We start from the raw sequence: 11,331 nt of genomic DNA, 5'->3' as shown, positions 1-11,331 counted from the left end.
CCCCTCCCTCCACCCTGACAGCAGACGACTTCTCCTTCTTTGAGAAGAAAGTCGCCGACATTAGAAGTCGGTTCCCTAAACCCACCTTTCCTACCCCCTCACCCTCCATGACTGATCCAACTAAATGTCTAAACTCTTTCTCCCCCCTGTCCGAGAGGTCTCTGACCTCATTCTCTCTCATCAACCCACCTCCTGTCCCCTTGATCCTGTCCCCTCCCCTCTCTTTCAAACCATCTCCCCCTCCATCATAACTTTTCTGCTCCATGTCCTATTGAACGTGCTGTATCTAACTAACTGTCTAACTTTCTCTCTCAGAACCTACTTGACCCCAACCAATCGGGCTTCAAGACCGGCCACTCCACAGAGACTGCCCTCTCTTTGCCCTCGTCACCACTGCCCTCCAGTCTGCCAGAGCGGCTTTGAGGTCATCCGTCATCATTCTGCTGGACCTTTCTGCAGCGTTTGATACGGTTAACCACCAGATCCTGCTCTACAGACCTTCTGAGATGGGCATTACTGGCACTGCACTCCAGTGGATCTCATCCTACCTGTCGGCAAGATCCTACCAGGTCTCCTGGGGAAGCAAACTGTCAGACCCTCGCCAGCTCTCCACTGGTGTCCCACAGGGCTACGACCTAGGACCCCTCCTCTTCTCTCTGTACACCACCTCACTTGGACCAATCATCACCTCCCATGGCTTCTCCTACCACTGCTACGTTGACGACACACAGCTGTACCTGTCGTTCCCCCCGACCGATCCAGGGATCTCAGCAAGGATTGAGGCCTGCCTTGCAGACATCTCCGCCTGGATGACCGAGTACCACCTCCAGCTGAACCTCGCCAAAACAGAACTTCTCATCATCCCGGCCAAACCTTCCATCTCCCACGACCTCTCAATCACCCTGGGATCTGCGACGGTGACCCCCTCATCCTCTGCCAGGAACCTTGGGGTTACCATGGATGACGAGCTCTCCCTCACGGCCCACATTCCTGCCGTCTCCCGGAAGTGTAGATTCACCCTCTACAACATCCGGAAGATCAGGAGATACCTGTCTGAGCACTCCACCCAGCTGCTTGTCCAAGCACTTATCCTCTCCAAGTTGGATTACTGCAACTCGCTGCTCGCCGGTCTCCCAGCATGCACAACCCGCCCTCTTCAGAGGATTCAGAACGCAGCGGGACGCCTGGTCTACAACCTACCCAGACGCTCCCACGTTACTCCGCTCCTCATCTCCCTCCACTGGCTACCCATCACGGCCCGCATCAGATTCAAGACCCTGGTACTGACCTTCCGAGCAGTGAAAGGGACTGCACCCGACTACAAAGTCTCTCCTGCAGCCTTACACCCCCACCCGCCACCTACGGTCTTCTTCAGGCAACCGCCTGGTGGTCCCACCGCTCAAGACCGCCCGCTCCCAACACAAGCTCTTCTCCTGCCTGGCCCCCCAGTGGTGGAATCAACTCCCCACCTCCATCAGAGACACAGACTGTCTCTCCACCTTCCAAGAGAAGGCTCAAGACGCACTTGTTCCGGGAGTACAACGGTACTTAGGAATTGTTTGCTGAACCCAATGCTAGTTTCCTCAAGGATCACAATGACTCTTGCTTAGAGACTTGTGGCTCTTGTTGGTTAGTGGCAACTGATTCAAACTGTTGTATTCGCTGCAAAATATTCTATTTTAGTTAATCTTATTTTTATTTTCACTGCTGCTGCTTTTTCTACAAGCACACTTGCACTTAGAGATCCATGTTGTTTAAATTGTAACTTGCTTAACTACATGCTCTTATGGTTTATCCCTTTGGCACTTATTTTTTGGTTGTTCAATGTCAGCTATCTCAGAATGTCAAATGCAGAAGGAAAGATCTATGTAGCATTTGGTGAGGCAAGAGTATCTCCATTACAGTTTTTCTCCATTGCTTTTGTTCATTTCACAAAACAGAAATGACATTCTTAAAACCACGTGCAAACCTCCAAACCACTGGGCACTTGTTGACAACAGATTAGAATTTCTCATTCCTTTAATCAAATTGCAATTGTATTAGGACATCTTTGTAAATGACAAGTACAATTGCCTTCAGTTAGGCCAATTACCAATTGCATATATCTTGCTTGTCTAAATTGACTGTTGCTTCTCAGGAAAGTGGTTATTCTCTGCCAAACATATTGGCATAATTTCCTTGTGTACATCATCATCTGTACGATAGTTCACTCCACTGTCAAAATCTTTCAGGCACATAATACCATGAAAAACATCATAGTATATACTATAATATGGATCTCTTGGATCACCTGCTTACAGTCATTGTCAGGTGCAACTAGAACTTTACTAAACAAGGGGACACATCCAATCACACAGTAAGTTTAGTTAGCTGACAGGAGCTATCTAGGAGTATAAATGCTTCCTTCAAATACATAGAACTTGTCCCTGGCCAGCTTGGGGGCAACATCACCATGTGTGACGCATTGCTGTCAGAGAATAAGGTAGTCACCAACATTCCCAGTCGTGGCCCATACAATACCCAGAAGCTCCTGGGGCCTCATGTATAAACGTTGCGTACACACATAAAGCTTGCGTACGCTGGTTTTCACGCACACTTTGTGATGTATAAAAATGTACTTGACGTGAGAATGTGCGGGCCGTCCGTAAAGTCTTGTCTGGCTCTGTAACATGGCAAATTCAAACTGAAAAGTACCGAAACTCACCAAATATTACAGAATAAAGTTTCCACTACTACGTTTATGACGTTGACTTTTCAAAAAACATACAAATAAAAGATTGATCATTAATGTGGATGACCACATCAAAATGCCAAAACCCAAAACGGGAAATGCTATAGGGGCCTCTAGCCTTCTGTTTAATCAGCCACCACTTAATAACTTCTGTTAAACTTGAGGGTGTCAAACAAACAACAAAATCACTCAGGAAATGCATATCACACTGCCATGCTGTTACGATGCGCCACCACTCGTTTCTTCATTTTAAGTTTGACATCGGACCGGTTCACTGAACCCACAGCATTTATGGCCCTATAATAATTGTTAATTGACTTATTGACAACTGTTGGTGCTCCCAATTATTGCTGATGCATTTCAGGTGTGTGTCATGTGACTGTCTATAAAAGCTGATGCACCTGCACAAAATAAAATACAGATTGAGTGTTCTCAGAACTTGCATCCAGTCTCGGTATGTATTTTGTCCTCCCAAAGTTCATGTAGAATGAGTCTGTATATCTAGCAGTCAAGCTCTGTTTAACAATAGTAATAATGATTTTATTTGTAATGCACTTTACATTTAGCTAAATCTCAAAGTGATACAGGTTAAAAACAAGAAAGGGTGCAAATAGGTTTTCCACTCCGCTGACTTTCTTTTGTCGCTAATACCTGATGACAGGCCGCCAAACAGGACACATTTTCTCACCTCCACACTCGGTTGTCAGAATCTCGATCTCAGTCACCGTATTTTTTTTAATAAACGCAGCCGAGTTTAACGTTCATTTTTGGTGAAGCGTTTATTTGAGGGCGGCGTTTATTTGAAGAAATACGGTAATCCAGACAAAGAAATTACTTCAGAAGTGCATTTACAGTCCATCTGCATATTCATTTATGGGAGGAGGCAAGGTGGGGTCAGTGGCTCGTTCACATGCAGTCAATCTCACATAGGTTGTGATTTATAAAGGAAAGGTGCGCAGGACCTGGTGTACGACCGGTTTTATACATGTGAATATTTCTGTGCGTAAGTACTTTTCGAGTTTTGGCCGTACACCATCTTCTGGTATGAAAGCTGCGCAAACCTTTATACATGAGGCCCCTGGTGTTCTTGGACCGCCTGCACTCCGATCTTATCCCTCTACATGAGAGGGGTTTGGTAAGGCCTAACTTGCTTACATTTCATTGTGTGGGACAATGTAAGCTTCCACCGTGGCCCACTCATCAGGGTTCACCCATCTAAGAAACCTGATGGTGCTCTTATCACCTTACTCCCCATTCCTCAATCCTATCGAGGAGTCTGAACCACAAAACAAGCCATTTATTTTGATTGAATGTATTTATTTATTTTTATGCAGTTTTTTACATTTAAGTTAATTATTAATAAAAGTAATACATAATTTGTTTGTATTAATAAAATAAATATTTACCGGCAAAGAACTGTTTATAATAATGTGAATGCACACAACTTACATATTTCTTTACAATAACAATTCGTTTTTTTTCTAAATATCTGGTTTATTCAGGATACTATTACACATTTAAAATGAGAAAATTGTTTTTTTACATTGAAGAGTAATTAGTAAAAGTAATATTTACCGGCAAAGAACAGCACGTAATGTAAGATTACAGATATATATTGTAAATCCGGTATTGGAAAAATACAATTGTTTTACGGCTAATTAATGTTAATCAATCTACTGTAATTTATTATTTTTTTCTGGCGTCCCAGCTGCCAGATTGTTCCTGTTTTTTTTTAACTAGTTTTTACAGTGCACCTTTTTTAAAGGACTTACACCTACTTTCAGTGGGAAACCTGAGCCTGAAATTATGCACACAGCCTATTAATTCTGGCAGGACTGGATGAGAGACAGACACAAAGCTCCTGATCCACCGTTCTCAGACGTTCTCTGTACTTATTCTTGATATATGTCAGGCTAGAAAAACTCAGTTCGCACAAACGGGTTGTGGAAAAGGGACTCAGAACTTCAACGGCACTATTTGCAATAGCTGGATATTCTTTCTTCACAGTTATCCAAAAACTGTCCAATGTCTTAATTTCATTTTTAAACTGCGATCTTCCCTTAGGTCTGCAAGTTGTTTTTGTACTTGCAGTGGCATGCCTTTTGAACTTCCCAGTCCTGATGAACTCCAAGGCTCAAGGACCCAGTCAAACTCAGCGCAAGTCTCAGCTGTAAAATAAGTTTAACCTCTCCTCTAGGACTTTCAGATGCTGGGTGATAAGCCCAGGGAGTTTGCTGTTTGAGTGTGCATTGCACAAGGAAACATATCAAGTTGGCCCTGTTCAACAAAAGAACGCCTGAGTTCGAGCTTGGACCTGAAGCCTCGCAATTTCCTGCTAGAAGTGTGAATATTTTCATCTTTGCCTTGCATTTTTGTGTTAAGGTCATTGAGATGCTTAAAAACATTGGCGAGATATGCAAGTTTTGAAAACCATTCCATGTCTGCAAATAACTCTGCATATTCTGACTTCTCTTGACTGAGGAACGTGTTTTAAAGGTGACATGCCATGAAAACTTAATTTTATGAGGTTATTTAACATTAATATGAGTTCCCCTAGCCTGCCTTTGGTCCCCCAGTGGCTAGAATTTTCGATAGGTCTAAATAAAGCCCTAGGTGTTCTTCTCCGCCTTTGACAAAATGAAGGCTCAAACGCTCTCTTTGAAAATCTCCTCCAAGTGACGTACATACGAGAAAGGTTGCCTCCCCTCTCTCTGCTTTGCCCGCGGGGAAATGTACGAGGGTCTGGTTAGGACCAGGCTAAACTCAACCCCCCCTGTTTAAGATACTCCGTTGCCACACAATATATTTCTTCTCCTGTTGTTTTGTCGGGCATTGATTTACAAAATAAAAACGTTTCTCTGATACTGTCGCCATCTACAAATCTAACATCTGCTGGATCAGATTTTTTCCCAAACCACACTTTCAATGTCTGAAGACATCTATTCGCCTGCTAATTGTATTATCTGACAGGGGAACCTTAGATATTTCTTTCGCTGCTTGTGGGCCGAGCATGATGTTAACGAGGGCTTTGCATGCTGGCAAGATAACGGTCTCAGCGATCGTGTTTTTTTTTTTACTTAGCTACTAATTCAGCCACATGATAGCTTGCCTTTAATGCTTTCTAAGACACTTTTGCACTCTTTATGATAATTTCTTCCTTTTTTTCGTGTTGCATTTTCAGTGTACTAAAATATTCTGCATCCTTGCTCACTAGAGATGGGTGATTTTTTTTGTCAGGTGCCGTTTCAGTTTGCTAGCAACCATTGACTCATTCGCCAATTTGTCCCCACATAGACTACCAGACACAGCGGAAGTTTGTTACCTGTAGAAAAGACACCCGGGAGACTAAATCTTTCTGATTGAGAGGGGGTCAAGTACTTATTTTCTTCATTAATGTGCAAATGCAAATCAATTTGTAAATGTTTTTATAACATTAGTTTTTCTGGATTTTTGGTTATTATTCTGTTCTATAGGGTAATTCCATTATAGACTGATCATTTCTTTGTCAGTGGGCAAAGTACAAAATCAGCAGGGGATCAAATCTTTTCCCTCACTGTAGCAGTGTGATCGGATTTGGAGATATCGGCCGTATGAAGATTTCTGCCGTATGAAGATATGTACGGCGTGGCACTTTTGCTTTATAGCACTTATCTTGTGGTGCACAAAGTATTGTAAAAGGCTGTAATTGCCGTCAAAGGTGCTCCAACAAAGTATTGAGCAAAGGCTGTGAATACGTATGTATGATCATCATGACAGTTGTAACATGGCACACAGCCTGAGGCTTCAGAACTCTTCTTCATTCTACACAGACAATTTAAAATACATTAGGTTAATGACACACAGGCACAATGAGTATTCATTTTTGACTTTTATGGTGTTTTTACTTATTTTATTTTTGTGTCTGTAGATTTTTGTACATTTGTATTTTCTACATTTTTGTTTTGGGACATTACTATTTGACTGACTGATAAATGATAGGATTAAAAATGCTGTTTCCTACTTTGGAGAAAAAGTAACAAAAATAAATTTGTCGACGCTAGTTGACAAATTCACCCATTAGCCAGCTAGCACACAGATTTAGCAGTGTTGGTGTTATCTTAATGCAGCTGTTGAATATCAATATATGATATATAAACACACACACACACTCAAATTATTACAAGGAAAGACCCACCAATTCATGGGTGAAGCCACAACATTTACAAAACTACCAACCCTGACTGTATTCTCTCCAGAGCTTTATACTATGTCAATATGGAAAGGAAACAAGGAAATCCTATTTTAGAGCAACTTTTTTATATTTAAATATCATGGGGTTTTTGATTACATAATCTGTCTGAAAAAATAAATAAGCACTTCGAAGAAGGTTAATTTAGTTTTATTTCATCAAATCTGTTTCTCTGACTCATTATATTTTGTCTTTCGCATACACTTTTTTCTCATTGGTCAGTTCGTTCTGACAACCCTGTTTTGGCTAAGCTTTGTCTTTACTATTGCCTGCACATTAAACAGACAGATGGAAGGAGAAACAGTGAACAGAAGAAACAAAACAATAATCCAGAAAAAGAAATTTACAACAGTAACTCAATTGAGGTAAAATATATTTTTCCAAAGATTTTTTGTGTAAAATTTTTCCTACAAAGTTTATCTATTTGAAAACATACTTGGGTATAATATTTCATTTCATTGTAATGAACAGATGGTTGGTTATCAAAAATAAGAGGACACTATTTCTTTAAAATGGCATACTGCATATATTACAGGTATGTTTAAGTAGTTGCATTTACTTAAAGTAAAGTACTTTTTAATGTCTTCAAAAGTCCAATAGTTATTAGAGGTGTTAACTCTGTGTAGCTTATCTGAAGTGTTTATATATGTATATTAATTGAATACTTCAGGTATATTGCTGACTACCTTGTTTACCTGCTTTCTACATTAGTCTTGTTTCACTTTACTTCAACTATATACTGTATATGTGTGAATTCACATGTACACCCTCACCAGTGCATGTTAATACCATGGTGAAGGGCAAGTGAAAGTCTCTATCTCTTTTTGACTGCAGTTTACTCCTCTCACAACTCAGCCAATGAGAAAAGGATAGTGGGGAAGATTCCAGGAAATGGTACTGAAATAAGCTTATCAGGAGTACACAGATGTATGTTGCACGTGTGGTGACACATGCAGAGAAATTCAGTGTGATCAAAATATTTTTTTGGACAAAAGGTATGTTCACTGAAGAACAGTGTTGGGTAACGTTACTTTTAAACTGTAACTAATTACAGTTACAGTTACATTCCTTGTAAAGTTACTTAGATACTTGCTGTAGAGAGTAAGGTGTTAAGTTACTTTTGCGTTACATTAAGAAAAGTATTGTATTTGTAAGACAAATTACCTTGGTCACTCTTATGCCCAGAAGGCACATTTAATGGGTTGACCTCAGCAATAGCACATATTGTACTGAATATTCAGTGTCACTCGCATATAACATGATCAATCTTCAGTGTACAGCAAGACGGATCAAGGTAATAATCCACTATAATGAAAAGCAATATTTGCATGAAGTTCTTCAATCAAGAAATTATTTAATCAATAAATAATGTTGTAAAATGTCTGGCAGAAGTCTATAGTTAGCTAGCTCTACAAGGGCTAGGTTTGAATCTAGGAGCAAAACGAAGCTAAGCTATAGCTAGGTATATGGTAGCAAAATGGTGTTCACTTATGTTCTGAACCAGACTATTTTACTTACTGTAATATAATCCTAAACCGAAACCACTGCACAATACAGCAACACATCACACAAGCTTGAGTTCAATACATTATTTAATGTGACATTACGTAGGCCTGTACATGCAAGTCTTACATAACTATGTAGCTGGTCGGCTCCATGACGCCGGGTAAATTGGGCTTCTGAGACTGCGCACCAAAAGAACGAATGGGAACCCACCTGTCTAGCAGATTAAGACGTTTTCGTAGGTACCTAGCGAAAAGTAGCCTCAACTTTCCTAGACTTTTAGCTACATGTTGAGTGCTCTCGACCAAAAGACTAAATTAAGTAACGCGTTACTTGTTTGAACAAGGAACTCGTAACGGATTCATTCAATTAAATAAGTAACGCGTTAAGTTACTTGTTACCTAACAAAAGTAGTCTGACTACTGTAACGCGTTACATTGTACACCCAACACTGCTGAAGAACTAATCTGCTTAGAAGAATTTGCTTTTGTTCTGAGGTATACTCGATTTAGGTTCCTTTGCACTTTTATTGAGAATGATTTAGAATGATTTGTGACAGTCAGGCAAGTTAATCAAGCTGAAGTCCTGAAAAACAAGAGGTAGGATAAGTGTTGCCAGATTAGATTGACGGTGTCCACCCATTTAACTTCCCAAATCGTATCGTTTCCAGAAAGCTGTGGAAAACCATAAAAACCCTTACAAGTGCAATAGAAAAAAATACCATAAGCATTTAAAGCTTTCCACCTACATCAAAAAACTAAGATTAAATTTTAAATATGTAACTATGTATGCGAGATCACTAAAAGACAGAGATATGAAATAGACGGAGAACCATCATTTATGCACAAATTACACCTCTGTTGTGATATTGCCATATTGAGCATGAATATTGCGATATCGATATTCATTTTGATATTCCTAAACATATCTAAAAACACAAAAGTTATGGGAAAACACATCAAAATAGATGTATAGAATATCAAAACAACAAGTTTTTGTACAACACAAAGGTTTATTTAAACTGACAGTACAACTTGAATAAATAAATAATGTCCATGTCTACAAAACAGGCCATGTTTTGCTGGTGATACAGTATAACAAATAATATAACAAATAGTGCTGTCAGTTTAATGCGTTATTAACGGCGTTAACGCAAACCCATTTTAACAGTGTCAATTTTTTATCGCACGATTAACATTCTTTTTGGCCTAGCAAACGTTGTAGTTTTTTTCACCACACCGGATCTACCAAGACCGGAAACAAACCAACAGACACGCCGCACTTGTTTGGGCTTGCGAGTCGGTTAGAGTAGTAGGCTAACGTTACGTTTTTAGCAAGACACCGCAATGGATGCCAATAAGATTCTGAATGGAAATATTACTTTGAAAAAGTTGCCAAATGGTTCCATTGACAAGACCCAAGTGATCTGTGTGTTTTGTTGTGAACTGAGCTACCATCGCAGCACGTCCAGTCTGAAATACCACTTGATGCCCAAGCACACAGCTGATGCAAATTTTCCGCCCCCCGTCAAAGCCAGGCGATTGCAATGTTATTTTCAAAAAAGCAAAAAAACATTTGCACCAAGCAATCCGATACACTTCTCCATGTTCATAAGAGCATTCAAATAAGAAAAAATAATTGGACAAAAAGAAATCAAGGGACATTTAGAATAGATGTGCGATTAATCGTGAGTTAACCTTTATTAAATGCTTGAGTACTAAATATTTCCGACGCTTCCACCAGAGTGAGTTATTTTTCCAAAACGGAAGCTAGCTAGTTTTAGTTAGCTTCCGTTACTTTCAACCTAGCAATACTCGTAGCAATGCTACTACCTGCTAGTGTTACTTGTTAGCCTCCTAATTGTACATTTTAAAGCAATACTATAGCGTTTGTCACATCGTTTTTGTCTATCGGAAAATAGTCGGTTGGAATGTTCAGAATTACACACGCGCGACGCTACGCTGGGGGGCCCGCTTTCGAACGATCACCTATGTGCAACGCTACTACTTAACGGGTTAACTATGACATTAATGCGATTACATATTTTAATCGTTTGACAGCACTAATAACAAATAATGATAATTAAAGACCATGTCTACGGAACAGGACATGTATGAAAAGAATAAATAAAGACCATGTCCACAGAACAGGACATGTTTAGAAACAAATATAGCTGCAAGCAGCAATGAAGGGGCCAAGCAGCATTCGATATGGAAATTCAGTAGCTCAAGAAGCAAAGGAAAACTTAATAAAATATTCGCTTTCTTACAACCGCATTATACTTTTCGGCAACGCGGTGGCGCTACCCCGAAACTTTTACCTTCATGGCGTTGCGCAAAAGACGTATATCGAGTTTTGTAACGATGAGGCAACGCATTCGGTAAATATGTCATTTTAGGACAACATTCAAAATGGTCGACGTCCAAAATGGCCGACATGTGAAAGCGTAATATTTTACTAAAATGGCGTACGCACGGTTTTATAAATCTGAATTTTTGTGTGCGTACGCCATTTTTGGCTTTTGGGCGTACGTACACTTTTAGTAAGAATCGTACGCACAGTTTTAGAAATGAGACCCCTGACTCATCTGATTCTTTGCGCCACACCAAGTATCTGGTGTGGAACATTGCGTACAGCACACCTGTACGCAATGTTCCGTTCATAAATCAAAAATTACCCACAACTGTGCGTACATGAATCAGCATTGTACCCCACCCTGAACACACCCTTTTTTAACCATAAATGGTCAATGCAAAGCACCTCATGAATGCAAATCTAGTATTTCATTATGACGCTGGCATGCGATTGTTCTTTAAGGTGAATCATGGTGCATGACAACTTCTCAGACACTGTTAGCCTATTGGTGGAG

General features: G+C 40.2%; 1 protein-coding gene across 1 annotated transcript in view; it reads left to right on the top strand.

Annotated features, from left to right (window-relative positions):
- Positions 1–7,215: 7,215 nt before the first annotated feature.
- misp (mitotic spindle positioning) overlaps positions 7,216–11,331 on the top strand; it is a 54,551-nt gene continuing 50,435 nt past the window's right edge. Inside the window, exon 1 of the mRNA XM_084692405.1 lies at positions 7,216–7,324. The gene's annotated coding sequence lies outside the window, so the exon portion shown is untranslated. The remainder of the gene's footprint in view (positions 7,325–11,331) is intronic.

The sequence above is a fragment of the Hypomesus nipponensis genome, chromosome 26 (assembly GCF_054491055.1).
Source record: "Hypomesus nipponensis isolate SF chromosome 26, ASM5449105v1, whole genome shotgun sequence".
Classification (NCBI taxonomy): domain Eukaryota; kingdom Metazoa; phylum Chordata; class Actinopteri; order Osmeriformes; family Osmeridae; genus Hypomesus; species Hypomesus nipponensis.
Note: the sequence above shows the minus strand (reverse complement) of the source record. Positions and strands in the feature narration are given on the sequence as shown.